General features: G+C 38.5%; 2 pseudogenes; both read right to left on the reverse strand.

Annotated features, from left to right (window-relative positions):
• Positions 1-962: 962 nt before the first annotated feature.
• On the reverse strand, positions 963-1760 carry LOC149933834 (small subunit ribosomal RNA; annotated as a pseudogene; the record flags this gene model as incomplete).
• Positions 1761-7633: 5873 nt separating this feature from the next.
• Positions 7634-8688, reverse strand: LOC149933835 (large subunit ribosomal RNA; annotated as a pseudogene).
• Positions 8689-19656: the final 10968 nt, after the last annotated feature.

Consider the following 19656-nt stretch of genomic DNA (forward strand, 5'->3'; position numbering starts at 1 on the left):
TACCCTGTATGCAGACTTGCGTCTCTGGATACGATATGATGATGACACGTTTATTATTTGGAAGGGTGAAGTAAAAAAATTTCATCTCTTTTTAACGCCCTAAATTGATTCAACCAGTGTATAAGTTTTACAATAGAGTACGGTTCCAATGATAAAAAACTATTCATATCCTAGACACATTAATCGACATATGGGAAAATAACACCAACATTTCCATATATAGGAAACCTTTTACCATTTGTGCCCCACTTCATACGGGAAGAGCATACCGGGGCCCCCAACGGGTGGTAATGGAGAAACGCTAAAAAATAATATCGACATATTCATTCTCCCTGAGTATAAATAAATAAATTCTTGCTAAGATATTTTTACTAAAATCGACATCTTTAATCGGTAGGTCAAAGCAAGAATGTATTTATTTATACCTTAATATAAATAAATACATTCTTAGTCAAAGTGAATTGCATAATATTACCTATTATAAATAAAACCAACGTTGTTTTAATTTGTTAAAACTTTCCGTTCAAGTAACTTTTAAAATCGCCGAAATTATTGTAATTTTTTTATTTAAACTAATTTCTAAAATTCTATTAAAATATAATGATATTTCTAAAATTGTATTAAAAATATAACGAAAATGTAAATTACCTTTTGAAATTGACTTATATCCAAGTATCGAACAGCACAAAGAGCAAAACAATCTTTGAAAAAAGCGCGGTAAAAAGAAAGTCGATTTAAGAAAGTAAACCAGATTTGTGTTCACCGTGAGACTTTCACGCCGCATCGGCGTTCCTGAAAAAACCTTAAGGGTGAGGGGAATGCTTGACCAATTTCCTGTTTTTCCCTCCCCTAGAAAACGGCGTCGATTTACGGGTCTTCATGGAGGGAGATTTTTCAGTCCGTCGGTACGTAATAGTTTACGTTGTCATTAGCGAAACAGACTACCATTAAAGAATTTACATTGGATGAATAGGTGTCATACTTATCTTTATTATCAACTTAGGCTGATACCCGATTTCAAGCAATATATGTTTTTGAAAACTACGATTGATCCATTTGCTTTATATTGTATTTGGGTTTCGGATTCGAACAGAACTATACCTTAAAAAAACCATACTGAGATTCAACTACGAGCTTTTTTACCGCTACAACTTTAATATACGCTATTGGAGCTGTAATAACCGCGGCTGCTGGCACAAGACTTGCCCTCCAATGGATCCTCGTGAAAGGACTAAGAGTGTACTCATTCCAATTACGGGGCCTCAAAAGAGTCCCGTATTATTATTTTTCGTCACTTACTCCCCGTGCCGGAGTAGGTAATTTGCGCGCCTGCTGCCTTCCTTGGATGTGGTAGCCGTTTCTCAGGCTCCCTCTCCGGAATCAAACCCTGATTCCCCATTACCCGTAATGACCGAGGTAGGCGCATAGCCTACCATCGAAAGTTGATAAGGCAGACACTTGAAAGAAACATCGCCGATACAAGATCGTGCGATTTGCCCAAAGTTATACAGAGTCGCCATATTAAACGGGCTGAAGCCCGATTGGTCTTGGTCTAATAAAAGCGCAAGTTCCCGAAGGTCGGAGCTCTGCTGCATGTATTAGCACTAGAATTACTACAGTTATCCAAGTAAAATGTTCGATCTAAGAAACCATAACTGATTTAATGGGCCATTTGCGGTTTCACGTTATTTCGGCATGTACTTAGACATGCATGGCTTAGTCTTTGAGACAAGAATATGACTACTGGCAGGATCAATCAGGTAACAACGTACCGCTAAAGAATTCTTAAACGAGGGCTCAAAGCGCATCGTGTTCAGAAAAACATTAGCGGTCGTTCGACGGCTTTCACCGAATAGGGTTTTGACAATACCAAATCCAAATTTATCTTTGTGATTTATCATGGGAAAAACACATGTTTAAAAACAAACAAAAATTTTCCAAAAAAATTCGAATTTAATAAAAATATGTAAATTGGGAAACTTTTGGTATTTTTGGGTGAATTGGTGCGATGTAGCGTAAATTGAGGTAAGTTCAAATATTTTTGAATAATTGCTAATCAAACTTACAAAATAGAGATTTATTAAGATAAATTCGACTAGATTGGACCATAAAAACACAATAAATGTTGGTATATTTATGTTAAATACAGTTTTATACTTGTATTCTAGTCATAACATGAGCTTTAGCCTCGTTTAAAAAAATGAGTCCTTTGTTCGTCGATATATTAAGTTTGTTAAATTTTTCCGTTGAATTACAGAACACTGAAATAAATACGTGAGAGCAGTTATCGTGTCTTCCGTTTTTCTATGTGGATTTGATACTAGTTAAACTTATTGGTTTTATAATTTATGCAAGTTTTAGGTATAAGAAATTTATTATCAAACGTTCATGAAAAGAACAGAATATTACATTTCTCCCTTTGCAAAACAAAATAAAAGATGGAATTTTGTGTTGTTATAGTTTTCAAATTGATGTATGAAATGTGATCACGGTTGGAAACGATCCGGTGGTTTGATAACTTCGCTTGGGCGAAGATTGTAAGGCCACTGTATGGCGTTTGGCGACTGCACCCTCGGTGGAACGTTGACTGACTGCCCCCTCGGTGGAACGTTGATTGGCCGTGCCATCAGTGGGTCATTTAGTAGCTGTGCCCTTGTGGGGCGTTAATTGGTTGTACCCTTGGTGGTTAATCTACTCGATGTGGTTTGTGATAAGTCTCGAAAATATTGTTATAAATCACAAGTGAGGTGTCTTTTCCACGTGTTGTTTTTGGCTCACCGCAATTTATGGGTTTCAACAGTGAGCAATTTCGTTTTAGCCTTTTTCCTTTTGTATAGTAATACTCGAGCCATGCACTTCAATGACTCTCCAAGGATGTGGGTCGTATAGGGGATTGAACTTGTTGCGTTGTAATAGTTTCGGCAGGACACGGTTGCCAACTCTAATGGTGTGTGGAAATAATTTTCGTTTATCATCAGAGTAGTTCTTCATTTGTAGTTTTCCTTCCTTATCCTTTTCACGTACCACCTTATCGAAAGGGGAAGATGGTAAAATTGCAGGTAGTTTTGTTTCAATTGGACGGTTAAAGAATAGGAGTGCTGGTGGTTGTCCTATTGTTGGATGAGAACATGCCCTGAAGTTCATCAAGTAATTTGGCAAGACATCTTCCCAGTTTGTACGGTCTAGATGGGCGGTTCGAATGGTTTTGGCGAGCATTGGCATTTGTCGTTCAATTAAGCCATTAGCCGGTGGCCATCTCGGCGTCACTTTGTTGTGATTGAACCCGTATTCGGTCGCGAAGACCTGAAATTGATTACTGTTGTACGGAGGCCCATTATCCGTTTTGACGTTGGTCGGAATTCCGAACATGGAAAAGATATTTCGTAACACTGTAATGTTGATATGGGATGATGTAGAAGGTACTGTGGCAACAACAGGGTAACGGCTATATTCGTCGGCCACCACCAAAATATAATTTCCAGATGGCGTTGGGCCAAAATGGTCAACGGCCACAGAATGCCATGGACGGTCGGGCAAAACGGTCATTTGCTTGGCAGGCTATGCATTTACCGACTTTTAAACCAACGTGTTCATTTATTCCTGGAAACCATATTTTGTCACGTAATATTTGTTTAGTGCGAACGATTCCAGGATGCCCTTTATGGGCAATACTTATGGCTTGTTCAATGAGTGCGTTTGGTAGAATAATTCTATTTCCTCGAAAGACATAGCCTTGGGTTTCTGAGAGTTCAAGTCGAAGTTTTTTATAAGCGTTCCAAGCTTTCTTGTCCGTGGCCGTCGGGTTGTAACTGTCCCATAATTTCGAATCGTAGATGGCTTCTTTAACTTTGGGTAGTATCGAGTCGTTAGCTGTGGCGGTAACAACATCCGACATTGAAATTGCACCAAAATCGGTGAGATCCATTGCGTCGAGACTGTAATCGTTCGCATTTGGCTGAGTTGACATGACCGGATGTCGGGACATATAATCAGCGGGGTTATTCTTGCCGAGCTGGTAAGCAACTCGAAATTTGTAGTGTTGCAGGCGAAGGATCCAGCGTTGTATGCGATTTGATGTTAATGTGCGGGGGTTATTAAAGATGGCAACTAACGGATTGTGGTCAGTGAGAACTGTGAAAGTAGAGCCATTGAGGTATAAATTGAAATGTTCACAACCGTAGACAATGCCTAGAGCTTCACGTTCGATTTGCGAATACCATTGTTCAGTGGCGGATAATGATTTGCTTGCAAATGCGACAATATTATCTTGTCCGTCACTGTCGTGTTGAGTAAGGTCTTTATTCGGTCGAGTTCTGTCTGGTGTGTTTGAGTCCAAATAAATTCAGTAGTCTTTTTAAGTAAGTGTCGTAAGGGTTCGGTGAGAGTTGCAAAGTTGGGTACGAATCGAGCGCAATAATTGGCCAAACCTAAAAAACTACGGAGCTCAGTGATGTTACGAGGTGATGGTAGTATTTGAAGAGTTTCAATTTTTTTTCGATCAGTCTTGACGCCATACGCCCCAAAAATATGTCCAAAGAAGATCATTTCCGGCTTCGCAAAATCGCATTTGTTCTTGTTTAATGTAAGACCAGAGGATGATATTCTCTTTAGCACTTCTGAAAGTTTCAAGTCGTGATCTGTCACATCACGTCCACCAATGAGTATGTCGTCGCTCATATTAATTGTGTTCGGAATATCCCTAATGATATTTTCGATCGCTTTCTGAAATATTTCTGCTGCGGAATTTATTCCGAACGCTAACCTTTTATATCGAAATGGGCCCATATGAGTCGAGAAGGTAGTTATTTCACGCGATGTTTCATCTAATTCGATCTGGTGGTTCCCCATGTTCAAGTCTAAACTGGAGAAAACGGTCATTCCGTTGATGTTATATATGAGGTCTTCCATTTTTGGTGGAGTGTGCCGTTCTCGTTTAATCGCGGTATTTGGAATGCGCATGTCAAAACCAACTCGTTTACAGAAATTCGGAGTTAGTAAGCCGGTATGAGATTCGCCGTTAAGGTGTGGTCCTTCATTTTCATTTGCTTCTTCGTTTTTTTTGAGATTGAGTAATTTTACTTGGTTTTTTCGGAACTAAGACCAACGGAGATAGCCAGGTTGTAGGACCGACTGCCCGCTCAATAATGTCCTCACGTTCGAGTTCTTGAATTTCTTGTTTGACTTGTTCTCTAAGATGGAATGGTATTCGTTGATGATTAACCGCGACTGGTGAGACAAACGGATCAATATGTAGATGCGCTTTAAAATTGACCATTTTGCCAATTCCACTGAAGAGTTGTTGATATTCGTTTATGAGCGTTGTCCAGTTACTTTCTTGGGGAGATTTCAACGAGGCGGATAAGTTCATGAGATCCGGGAGTAAATTTAATCTTTGAAGGGTGGACGCACCAATTATATTATACGCTGTCTTCTCAGGGTGTAAAACGTGAAACTTTGCTTCGGATGATCGTGTTTGGTAGGTTAGTTGGGATGAAAATTTCCCCAGTAGAGGAAGTGATTCCCTTGACGCGAATGGAAAGACCCGAATGTTCGATGACGTTAGAACTGGTCGGGTTTTTAAACTTTGATAAGTGTCATAGTTCATAATGTTAACACAGGCTCCAGTGTCAATTAGCGCTTTCATATTCGTACCTCCAACGTTGAATATCTGTATTAGATTGTGTCTGTCTGTCTGATCTATCCAACTGAGGTAAAATAGGGTAGAATGGCTTGCTAATACCGGAATCAGAAAATGATGTTAGGGTATATAAGTGAATGAGTGTCCGGTTGCTCGGTGTAAATTTGGTGGATTTCGGTAGTGGTGTATTTAGTGTCGTGTTGTTTCATTTCCATTTGTTTTGTTCGACAAAAACCTTCAAAATGACCGTAGCGTCCACACCACGAGCACTGCTCGGTTGGCGCAGGGCAGCCAAATCGTCCACGTTGATGGGGAAACTGACCTCCACAATTGTAGCAGCTAAGATGAGAGCTCCGTGACGGGTAAGTTTGACGTGTCTTCACTGGTTGAGCTCGTCGTGAAATTGTAGTACTTTGCGGGGTAGCAGTGGGACGGCTAGAGTGTGATTCAAGCTGGCGTGGGGCGTTACGGCGAATCGTATCAACGGAGCTGCGTGATGAAATGATGTTTGACGATTCCTGATTTTCAATCTTTGTCGCTTGTTCGTCAGCTTGTTCATAGGACCTAGCAGTTGTCAAGAGTTCATCTAATGTGATGGCAAGATCACGAAGAGCGATTCGACGTAGGTGTCGTGAAGTGCAAGTTTGTATTATATGACGTAGAATCTCCACGTCGGGATCGGCAAATCCACAGGTTTTGGACCATGATCGTAGACGAGTGTGGTATTCGTCGATACAACCAGACTCACGTTAGCGCAACTCTGAACTTGAAAATTTCGTAAGTGGTGTTACGGCGGGGTAAAAAATGATCATTGAGTATTTGAACTGTAGCGTCGAATGCATTAAGAGCAAGGGCTGGCGGTTGTGGAGGTGGTGGGATGGGCAAGGTATCGGAGATTCTTCTTGCGGGCTGGATCGTTAATGTCATACGCAATGAGAAACGTATTAAATCGGTTGAGATACTTTTCCCATCTGGTGCCAACGTCATTGCGATTTTCTTATACGGAAAATGGTGGAAAATTGGTCGGTTGCAGAGTCATTGTTTGAAAAGTTCGTTTGTTGAGGAGTGCTTTGAAAAGTTGGTGCGTGTTTTGTCACGGGCTTTAGAAGCAAAAGATTTAAGATGCTAGAGTTATTGGTTTTATAATTTATGCAAGTTTTAGGTATAAGAAATTTATTATCCACCGCTCCGTCAAAGGTACCATTTTCTAACTGCCTTTTTACACGTGCCTCTCCTTTTAGCGCGGACTCGTGCACGTCTCCTTTAATTTTCAATAGATTAAGCTTAAACGTATATTAGAACAGAGAATGAAAAGTACGGAATATTACAGCAGTAATCTAAAAGTTGGTAAATATTCAATACATTTAGTGATTTAAATAAATTAAAATATACTCGTATTCTAGTCATAACATGAGCTTTAGCCTCGTTTAAAAAAATGAGTCCTTTGTTCGTAGATATATTAAGTTTGTAAACATTTTCCGTTGAATTACAGAACACTGAAATAAATACGTGAGAGCAGTTATCTTAAATTTGGTAAATATTCAATACATTTATTGATTTAAATTATGTTTCTATATGTTCTCGAGAGCTCTTATTTTTCGTTTCTCAAGTCTAAATAAAAGAAACGAAATAAATAATGAAGTATTACCCCGAATGCATGCAGAGTACAAGATATGTAGGTAATTTATAAGAGAATTGTAGTAAGTCCGCATTAAATACAAGTTAACTCTTCCCCGTAGCCGAATATACTTTAAAAATGAGCATTGCAAAGCTTGCTGATTAATTTAGTTGTTAAAACTTCGATCAAGGCCCTTTCAAACTTAATAAAAAACCAAATTGACTCTGGCACTTGTAAAGGCTCATGACATATCATAACCTAAATTAAATATTCAAAAAACTCTAGTGAAACAAGTCCGCATTAAATACAAGTTAACTCTTCCCCGTAGCCGAATTTAGTTACAAAAAGTTAAGATTCAGAACCTCCATCGAGGTTACAAGCCCTCCAGTCAGAGGATGAGTCTCAATAAATCGCAGTATGGTGGCTGCTCTATTAAGTGCAACACCCCGACCGGTACCCAAGTCGTCTACGGACGATTTGGTGCCATAACGTTTCTCCGAAGATAAAAACCAACAAGCCAAAGCCGCGAAATTCTGCCAGCTTTGCAATGCTTATATTAAAAATGCTTTTTCGCCGAGACCGTGCCGAAACCGCGCCAAAACGCATCTTGACTAGCGTACCCCACAAACGCAAAAGGCACGAACGATATCATTGCAGCGACTAGACAGGCTGCTGACTCAGAGGCGTTCAGTTATAATCCTACGGATGGTAGCTTTACACCACTAGCCGCTCGACCAAGCTTATGTACCAGGTGTCCGAACCTGCGTTTCCTCTCGTACTGAGTAGAATTACTATCGCAACAACATGTCAACAGTAGGGTAAAACTAACCTGTCTCACGACGGTCTAAACCCAGCTCACATTCCCTATTAGTGGGTGAACAGTCTAACGCTTGGCGTATTCTGCTTTGCAATGATAGGAAGAGCAGACATCGAAGGATCAAAAAGCGACGTCACTATGAACGCTTGGCCGCCACAAGCCATTTATCCCTGTGGTAACTTTTCTGACGCCTCTTGCTTAAAACTCTTAAAGTCAAAAGGACCGATACGGCCCGCTTTCGCGGTCCGTATTCAAACTGAAAATCAAGATCAAGCCAGCATTTGCCCGTTTGTTCTAAGCGAGGTTTCTGTCATCGCTGAGCTCGCCTTAGGACACTTGCGTTACCTTTTGACATTTGTACCGCCCCAGTCAAACTTTCCGCCTGACACTGTCCTCGTAGCGGATCGCGCCGAACTGCGAGAGCCCGGTGCTTAGTGCTAGACAGGTGAATCTTTCGGTTCGCTCTCCGCTTCACCGAGTTAGTAAAGAAACGATGAAAGTAGTGGTATTTTATGGCACTCCAAACCAGACAAAATTCGTTTACCACTCGCTATATTCATACTTGGTCTTACTATACTCATACTTGATCTTGTTATATTCATACTTTACCTCTTACTACACTTGGTTTTAGTCTTTTTTTAGAAGCTCGTTATGCGCCATTGTGACGGGTGGGACAATACAGTCCGCTCGTCCATTTGATTAATCAGGTGCGAGATATGTGTTACGGCCACGCCAACGGGGGGATACTTGGGGATAGGGTTGGGACACCCGTGGCGGAAGTATGACAACCACCCGTTTGGGGGATTAGTGGTCGTCCTCACACGGCTTTCCACAAACTCTGCCTCCCGGACGCCTGGGATTACAAGAGTGAGCATCTACCCACGGCTTCGTTTTAGTCTTTTAACAGCTCTTAAGGAACATAAAGGTTATTTCATTTAAATTTGGTTAGATATAGGATAATATTATTAACTTTTGGGGGTGATTTTACAATATTTTAATGTTATAGCGAGGGAAGGTAAAATTACCTGTTCTATATATTTTTTGGAAGATGTTGCTAAGTTTATTTGCTTATATGGTAAAAAATAGCCATGTCTACATCTTATTATTTAAAAATAATTCAAGAAAATTACATATGACCTTTTATCAGGATTTCAACTGTAATTTTTATTTATTTGAAATGTCTATCTAGCTAAAAGATAGAAAAAATGAGTTGATTTTAAACTAGAATCCTAAAACCACTTGGCTTTAGTCTGTTATCAGCTCTTGGAAAATATATATATAGGGTATTTCATTTAAATTTAATTGGTCAATTTATAAACTTTAATGTAGATTGTAAATTGTAGAAAATTGATATCTTGGGTACGTTCAGTATAGTAGTCAACCGGAAAAAACCCCGATGGATTTGATATTTTCCAACGATGAGCTTTTTCGTCATAATAAAGTCGTAAGTTGCAGAACGCTTTTATTCAGTCATCGGTGTTTTTTAAATCGGCGTGGCTTTTATAGTAGTTTTACGTCAGTAATGACGTCAGTCATCGGAAAAACCGACTTTTCTAGCCGATGACTTCGGTGAGTAACAGTAGGAAACCGATGTCAACAATTAGTAATCGGTGAGTCCGATGAGCTCGGCTCAACGCAGACCTTAATGCATCACAATTTTCAGTTGACCTGCAGCTTGAGGAATGAGCTTAAATATGTAAGACTTTGTTGAATCTCAAAATAACCAGATTCTGATCGAAACATACATGGAACTTTATTTAAATTTAATTTGTTTTGTACTATTTTAGGCTTTTATGGTATCATATATTGCCAAATGGAAAATATTGATGTCCCAAATCGTTAAACAGAAGGTATGCAGTTTCAGCTAAAGATATTTTACTTCAATTTGGAGATGCGAGCTCTAAATCCTATACAATTTTAAAGCTTATTTGTATAATGTACCCGATATTAAATCAATTTAAACGTTAATATAACGGTTTTAAAATAGCTTAAAAAACGTTCCGAAAATATAGTTCATTTTACGTTACTCTAAAAATGTTCAAAATTGCTTAGAATTTAGTTTAAAGGAACGTTTTATCAACCGTTTTTAGCGCGTTCCTTAGCCGGACATGCTCAACGAGTCAATAACGTTTCATTTTATTATCAACTATTCATCAACCGTTTTTTAACGGTTTTTCTACGAAATTTTGCTACCTGGAAACTGCTAATGCAGTTCTGTCTTTCCCATTGAACCCGTTGGGCCAGGGCCAAGGGCCAAGAGTTCGAGAGGAGCCCCTCATGCTAAAAAAACCCCTTCAACATTATAAATGTATCTTTGCAATAATAGCCCAGGACAGATAGACTAAAAAAGGGCTTGACCCAGAACATTTTCCCATAAAGATGAAAATTGGTACAAAGGTAGTTTTTCACCCCAAAAAAAATATACTAAAAGTCCCCGCCTCTAGAGCGTGAGCTTCCGACGACATCTTGGAAAATGGCCGCCAAGCACGCCGGACGTCATAAATTAAATGAAAGTGTCCAAAAATGTTAAAAATTGGTACATTATACATTTAAGGCTTTCTGAATAGTATTGTAATTTGTTTTGGTGTACAACCGTTATTTTGGCCGCCATCTTGGAAAATGGCAGCCAAAAAGGTTTTCCACGTAACTTTCCACTGTATGTTTCAATATGTTTGAAAATTGGTATATAGTTTTATTACGGCCTTTGGAACATGGTTTCAAATTCTTATGTATCTGCGACCGTTATTTCGTCCGCCATCTCAGAAAATGGCGGACTGCAATGCCAAATTTCGCATTCAAAATTGAATGATATAGTCCGATTGTTTTCAAATTTGGAAAATTTTTTGATTATGGCGCTGAGAACACTATTACAAAATCTTAAAGGTATCTGACGGTTACTTCGTTCGCCATCTTGGAAAATGGCCGTCTGGAAAATATTCACCTTGTCGAAAGCATTCTTATAACTATTTCAAATCACTTTAGGGTTAGATAGTTAGCTTTTAAAATCTGGAAAATTAAAACCGGTGATACAAATGTATATGTTTATATAAATAATATAACACTTTAATAATAATAATATAACAAATTTAATTAGGAAATGCCCAAAACTATTTATATATTCTTAAAATATTCAATGAAATATTTATCAGTTGCTGCAGCTCGCACCAAGAAACATCCATCTTTCTTTGTCCAAATAATAATAAATGTCTTTGCCTATCCCTCTAGCAAGACATTTCGAAATTAAAACACACCGGTTTATATATGTAGATAATAAAATTTAAAATATATTAGTCGTTAGATGATTAATACTTTGCTAACTAACCATTCTGGAGCAAGTAACCGTTTTCTGATTTCCGTAGTTCATAGCATATGTAACATAATCACTCATAAGTATGCCATAAAAGCATTTTCGTTAATGAAACCTTGTTCACGGGATATGACGTAACTTACAACTCCGTGACGAAATACGCGTCATCAACTTTACTGATGGGAAACGGAAGTTAGTGAGAATTCCTAGCTCTGCCCACGCCAAGTTTAGCTCGTGCCTCGCGATCACGTGATTTCATTTCCATGGTAACCTTTTCAATAGCGCAAGGATTATAAGCATTTTTGCATTTTTGGGTCCGCTCAATGTATGTTCCGCGTGAAACAAGGTCGCATTGAATTTTTTTCGAGGGAAATATTATACAGAGGCATACTTATGAGTAATTATGTTACATATGTTCATAGAGAGTAAGGAAAGAGTTGCGAGTTACTTCTTTACGGTTACAGAATGGAAACAAATGATATGGTTTCAAATATATCTCTAACGATTAATATCAATTTTTGTAAGCTTAAATTACTTTTAAACTACCCCTTTACGAATGAGCGTTTGCCTGTAAAACACGTACACACATATTCACACTCATTTCGTGTAACTGTAGAACGACTTGCCCTTAAAACTGCGATTGCAAAAGATCTGGTCTCGTTTGCTCTGAAATGTGTGGTATGTTCTGAAGTAACCCTTGGAAATATTTGATTGAAGAAGACGAGGAGATTTATAATTTGCGATTTGTAAATATAAGGAAGTAGCTGGGGAGCCCGACCTTCAACCGGGTCCCACATAGTTGCATTGATCGTATAATTCGTAAAGCCATAAATTTAATCACTGATATATTTAAGATTTTGTATCTCCATATATTTTATCATGTATAAAACGACGATACTTATCGTTCACCGAGGTAAAGGATTGCACCAAAATTGCTACACAATATCGCGCAGTTTCCTAACAACGATCCAGTGGCGCACCCAGGATTGTTTTCTGGAGGGGGCCCGTGAAGATCAAAACTCTTTCGACTGCTTTAGTTGTAATAATTAGAAAAAAACCGAGTTTTCTTTTTGTTCTTGGAGGGGGCCCGGGCCTTCTGCCCCCACCCGCGTGCGCCACTGCAACGATTTAATAAAGATGATTTTTTTCTGGTTTGAATTTAATCACTGATATATTAAAGATTTTGTACATCAAAAAATAACCGTGTACCGCTATAAGAAACACATTTGATCGTTTAGAACCGGTTTATTAGATTGTTTAACGCCTTTACTCTAAAATTTCGAAGTACTCCTATAGACTCCTCTAAGAAACCTTTTCGACTGCTTTAGAACTCGTACTCATATCAGTAACCTAGCTGACCCCTTTAACGTCGTGTACCGTGTACCTCTATAAATATCAGTTTACTCCTATAAGGAGCCCCATGAACCTCTTTAAACTACCGCCAGAGCCGTGCTATTTTTTTGGGCCCGGGGCAAATGTTTTAGACCCCGGGCTCCACTAACGTTTTCAAAATGTTATTGACTTTCTCCCCCTCCTTGACCTAGGGGCCCCAATCAGTACCTCATCGGCCATATACTGCCAGGACCCGGGGATATAGACCGTTCTCTATTAAATTAAAACACGTGGCCTGTAGAGAGAAAGGAAAGCCCATCGACAGTTCGAATATAAATGATGAGAAACGATACATCGCCAAAGAAAACATCATATGCTTATTATATAGTTAATTAAACAGTTTTGGGTATTTCCCAATAAAATGTTTTCTACAAATAAATGTGTTATATGTGTATCACCGGTTTTCATTTTCCAGATTTTAAAAGCTAACTATCTAACCCTAAAGTGATTCGAAATAGTTATAAGAATGCTATCGACAAGGTGAATATTTTCCAGACGGCCATTTTCCAAGATGGCGAACGAAGTAACCGTCAGGTACCTTTAAGATTTTGTAATAGTGTTCTCAGCGTCATAATAAAAAAATTTACCAAATTTGAAAACAATCGGACTATATCATTCAATTTTGAATGCGAAATTCGGCATTGCAGTCCGCCATTTTCTAAGATGGCGGACGATATAACAGTCGCAGATACATAAGATGTTCCAAGGGCCGTAATAAAACTATATACCAATGTTCAAACATATAGTGGAATGTTACGTGGAAAACCTTTTTGGCTGCCATTTTCCAAGATGGCGGCCATGATAACGGTTGTACACCAAATAAAAATTACAATACAATTCAGAAAGCCTTAAATGTATAATGTACCAATTTTTTACATTTTTGGACACTTTCATTTAATTTATGACGTCCGGCGAGCTTGGCGGCCATTTTCCAAGATGGCATCGGAAGCTCACGTTCTAGAGGTAGGGACTTTTAGTATATTTTTTTGGGGTTCAAAACTACCTATGTACCGGGTCAAACCGTATCTGTCCTGGGCTTTAATGACTCGGACATTTTATCGCTACCGGCGGGCGTCACATATTTAGTCTGAGCTGATTTCTGCCTTCGATTATTTGTTCTCAAACACATACAGTTTTCCGGACAGAGGCAATTTTTTAGGCTGACTATGTGTAAAGTGCGAAGTCGACGTCAAACGACATTGCAGTAGGACCGTGCAAGATATTTTCCACTATTTGATTCGACTAAATTATGACGTTAAATTTCGGGTTTACCTTTCGCACCAGAGATGGGCAAAAATTGCGAGCGCTCAAATTTGTAAATAACCTAGTAATGATCGAGCACTTAAAATTCGAAAGTCGGCTGATCTTGTTCAGAGAGAGATATACACTGAGCAAGCTCAGGGCGAACGCAGAATAGTTTTTTTCACTGGCTGATAAATCACGGCGCGGTGAGCGAGATCGGACTTTCAACGGGCTAATCTTTTTTTTTGAGCGATAATCCCTCTAGCGGCGCGGCAGTTTTTCAGTTGAAAGCGAATAGCGGGGCGTCGAGAAATATCTTCAAGATTGACGGAATTGGATGTTCAATTTTGAAAACTAGTAGAGGGCTAATCTTGATCCCGCTTAGCAATGGCGTGGTTTTTTCCTCGAACATCGTTCACCGGTAGGCGAACCTTCATTGAAAATATTTGGTTTTCTCATCGATTTGTCTATTATTTTTTAATAAGTGGCCGTTCGAATAATTGTTTACACAACGATTTGTCTATTCTAAAATTGGAAATATCTAGGCGGTAAAAGAAACATTACTGTTATACTTGAAATATTGCACACTTTTTAATTATTGAGCCTAGTTCACATTGTACAATAAATTGGGCCACTTAATTGTATCCAACTATTTGTAAGGCTGATAATTGTATAGTGTGAACGGAAAAAGTGGGTACAATTGTCTTGTTCATTGTATACAATTTTCTTCCTTACAATTAGTTTGATACAATTAAGTGGGCCAATTAATTGTAGAGTGCGAACTGGGCTTAGAATACAGTGGCATTATAGGTTCTTTTTGTGATTGTTGTCGCCCCCCCCCCAAATTCGTCCCGGAAACGTTACGATAGTTAACTTGTTCTTTATCATTGTTTGGAATGAATCGGAACCAAGCTTTAACAATGCAAAATATACGATAAAAAAATTCGGGAAGCAAAAATGTAATGTACACAAAAAATAAAGAAGCCCACGGACATGATTTTTAAAGTGCTTAATAACGCCATTACGGGCTATCAAATGCCACCCAAGCAAACCTTGAACTCCCAAAGGGAAGCTTATTTAACCGCTAGAAGGCACAGCTGACAAATGTTTGTTATCGGTTAATCACTGTTAATTTTTATTCCAAATATGCAAACATTACTTAAATGATAGCGGCTTTTTTTTCATTTCGCCGATTATTCGGCGTTTGGATAAACTGTACCCTTTTCAGGGGCGGACTGACCTGGTAGGCAGGTGGAAGCTATACCACGGGGCCGCGACCACAATTACCTTTTAGTTCGACATGGGGCCTCTTGAAAAGCGATTTGGGGGCCGCAAGTCAACAGTGCCCACCTCACAAGGCGCCAGTCCGCCCCTGACCCTGCTTGCAATGCTTTTTACCAGTGGCCGGGCTATTTAATAATAATTAGCTAGGCTAAAACCCTAGGCGCCACCACAGTCCCAAGTCAGCTAGCGACTTTTAATGCCTTATTTACAGGACTGGTGGTCGTGTAAAATTGTGTAGGAGTGTCGTTGCCAACTAATCAACCATACATGTTTTTTATATAAAATCAATTTTAATTTAAAGTTTTACGAGGGTTCAGTTCCAAGTTACTCAATATCTATGGGAGCGGGCGGGAACTAATCGTCATTTTAGTATCGTATTATACAATATTGCGAAAACGTGGTACACACCGATGAAGTGGACAAGCATTATGCTTTGTAAACACTGCTGTCGGTTAAGATGTGTGGCAATTTTTTTATGAAATAGTGGAATATAATTAATAACAATCGATACTATAATTTGTTTTTAAAATATATTTACAGCGTTTATAAATTATAACTTATGCAACTTATGAGTTTAATAACCTTTAATATGTTTTAAAAAATTCTTGTACCATTTCTTTAGCAAGTTGCGCTCCAAGATTTAATGATTGGTTTTATCGCACTTAATAATATCCTATTGGTAGAAATAATCCCATAAAAAGTCAAAAATGGCGATGTCATCCATGGGTTTATCTATTTGAATGAAAATAGACCGTCGTATTATCTACCAATTCAGATAAAATAAAGCTTAATCGGTAAATTTAATTTTATACATTTCATCTTTGAACCCTCTTATCTGTATGACGTTCAAACCATATAAATAAACCGTCGCGTATGATCAGAATTCAATTATCAAGTTTATCTAATTAGTAGGTATATCTGAAAAAAATTTAAAAAAAAAACAATTGTTCGTTGGGTAAATTATCCAATAAATAAAGTAGACATTCTATCAGATAAAAACAACATAACCTTTATCTCATTCGTTTTTGTAATATACTTGGTTTTCGCAAATGAACATTGCATCTAATTTTTTTATCCGATTATCCGTTACGAGGTAGGCTACATAGTTCGGTAGAATTCACAGGTGACTTTTAAACTCAGTTCCCGGATAAACGGATTTTCAAACGGAAGCGTGGCAGGCACCTCTAAACTGAGAATTGACGTATATGGAGACATAATAAAGTGTCGTTTGGACCGTCTGAAGACGGAAGTACAAAATACAAAGTGGCCAAATGCCTTTACTGCGCGGAGTATAAGCAAAAGCAGACTTATATATTTCTTATGAGAAAAATATACATCGCACTATATTGTGACCATAGAGTAATTAAAGTGCTTCGTACACGCGAGCAGTTTCAGTGATACAGGGAGTCCACTAAAAGACGATCCAGGGCGAATAACTCGAAATAAGTTTTAGCTAGGATTTTGAATTTTTAAGGTCACATAGCAGGCGTAGGGGGCATTGGACGATGAAATTTTCAAGGTCATTCAAAATATATCTCGAGACTTGTAAAAATCCCTGAAGAAGGACGAACAGTAGGATTTTTTAAATAAATAAATTGTGAATTTTAAAACCGTTTTAAGTCTCTTTTCATTTAGTTTTTCACAATGTGCTTCTCTTCACTTCTATCTCGAGAACCATTGGGTTTAGAGATTTTGTTCGAATTAGAAAGGTGTGCGCTACCACATTCTACGTCTAATACGCTTTGATCCTATGTAAATTGACCAATAACAAGCCGAGAAAACGAAGAAATAAACCTGGGTGGTCATCAAGCTAACAATAACAAAGATTCCAACCAACCTGTTTCGGCGTTCAATTTTTAAGCTCCCAATTGATGAAATTAAGGCAGTTCAAATTTATTTAGACATAAAATTTGACGAGGAAAAACTTTCACTACTCTACTTTGTCCCCTCTTGGTAAGTGGGTTCTGAAACTTTTGTTACCCTAGCAAAAGTAGTCTTGAGTTTATTAACGAACCAGCGTGGAATCTTTATTATTTTTAGCTTGATGACCACCCAGTTTTCTTTCTTCGTTTTCTTATCTTCTTAATGGTCAATTTACATCGGGTCAAAGTTTATTAGAGGTAGAATGTGGTAGCACAAAATCTCTAAGCCAAGTGGTTCTGAAGTGAGATTTTGAATGACCTTGAAGACATGGTTCAAGGACAATAAAATTTTCAACGTCCAATGGCCCCCTGGGCGTGCTATGTGACATGAAAAATTCAAAATCATAGCGAAAACCGATTTTGAATTATACGCCCTGGATCGTTTTTAGTGGAAACCCTGTATAAAAATGGTCGATGCCCCGTAAGATGCTTGTTAAATATTTTTTTTTCAAACGATTCCTTCAAGATTTCAATTTGGTTCAAAACGTTACAAAGAAAAACGTTGTTCACGGTTTTACCTTCGATATTATTTAAATCGACAGCCAGAACTTGCCCCTGTTAAATTGCACAGGGACGTTGGTACGCGCCTGCTAATTACCCACCCGTGGAGGTTTGTACGGTTCTAGCCCGCGCCTTAAGTCACCCATGGGCGTAGCACTGTATGCCTACATACACTTGTTAGGGCTAGAAAATTCCAAGAATGTACTGCATCAATAGCCTTCATAATTTTTGGAATCAGAGCCTGAGAAATTGGACTTTGCCAAATTTACTGTGTTCGGTGGTTTCGCTTTGTGTGGTAGATATTTTGTTAAAATTAGGTCCGATAACGGCCAAGAAAATGAATAGGTTAAGATTCAGCGAACCTATATTTTCCGTTATATCAGTTCATTTTTTAAGTATGGTTTTCGGGGTAATTTACGTGGTTTTATATTTTTGCCTAAAAGCCGAAATAACGTTCCTTAATTTATGTCCGATTTTCATTAAAGTTATATTTTTGAAGAGTTGTGGTTTCCATATAACCTAGTTTATAAATCTAATTTTTTGGAGCAGTATACAAACCCCCGCAACTTCCAACATTGTAAATCCGTGTGTTTACAGAGGTTTATACGCGAGATTTCTTTTCGCATTTTTCAAAGCTGCCACCCTCCCAATTTCCAAAAGTGTCACCGTTTAATCGTTAAAACAGTAAAAACTACAATACAAGGCTCTGTAGGCCCACACTAACGAATAATGGTGTTCTAAAGGCTAGTAACCTTGCTTTATTATCTACAAATTATTTGAAATATTACAGCAAAAGTACAAAAACACTAAGAATACGCAATCATTCTTGCCAAATGAACAAAAAGCTAGTCTCACTACGAGAAAATGATACACTTTAACCATTACTAAAAACAGGCAATTTTCTTTACTTCAAATAAAATGTCGCCCTATAGAAAATGCCGCCCGGGGCGGACAGCCCCTTCCGCCCTCCCCTGGGTAAAGTCGTATGCCTCGGTTTCAACGTATGACCAGAATTAACAAATAAGTATAAAACTTTTCGGAGCAGTACACGTTGCTTCCAACGTATGATCCGACATAACAAATATAAATGTGACACTGATTTTAATCTGGTTTTCGACAGGATTGTGTGTATTCTGACTGTCGTACGTCTTGTTTCAAAACGAAGGGCTTTGGAAATATCAGCCTGCATAAGCAATTAGGGGTCGGCCTCATTTGGCCCGCGGGCTTTGACGGATTTCGGGTGGCCAACCCCACTCATCTCTAAAAAATCGGAAGAAAAGTACTTCGGTACTATTATGTTGAAATACATTACGTGATATATTAAGTTATATAGCAAAGAAGAAAAACCGTATGTGACGGTACCATGGTCACATTAGGAGAACACGAACTTTCAGGACAAATAGTGGTTTCCCTAAGAGATGTAGACTGGCGTTGTTTCATTTATTTTAGTTACTTGCAAAATGCTATTTCTTCAATTGTCTGATTTTTTTCTTTTAGTTGAATAAAGAATTGACATGAACTTGGTTTCCGATTCTATATCATTAGTCCTAAACACAGGGCCGTGCTTAGAGGTCTCGCGGCCCCGGGCGAAATGCATGGGCGAAACTGAGTGTAGCGGCCCTCCGGTATATACATCCCCATGGGAAAATTTTAGTGGCCCTGGGCGAACGCCCGGCTCGCCCCAACCCCTAAGCACGGCCATGCCTAAACAATTTCATCTATATTTCCTCAAATAATAAAACTAGCTTTCTAGAGCATTGTGGGAGTACTTAATAAGGCTCCCTACACCGACAAAAAAATTTAAACAGAGCCACGCGAGTCCCTTCGTGTGAAGGTTTGATATAAGTTTACGATAAATTTCGCAAAAACAAAATTTACCAAATGACAATAAATTTTGAATTTAATTTGCATATATTGCGATATCATTATAATTCG

Source organism: Leiobunum rupestre, chromosome 8 (assembly GCF_980474605.1).
Source record: "Leiobunum rupestre chromosome 8, qqLeiRupe1.1.hap1, whole genome shotgun sequence".
Lineage (NCBI taxonomy): Eukaryota > Metazoa > Arthropoda > Arachnida > Opiliones > Sclerosomatidae > Leiobunum > Leiobunum rupestre.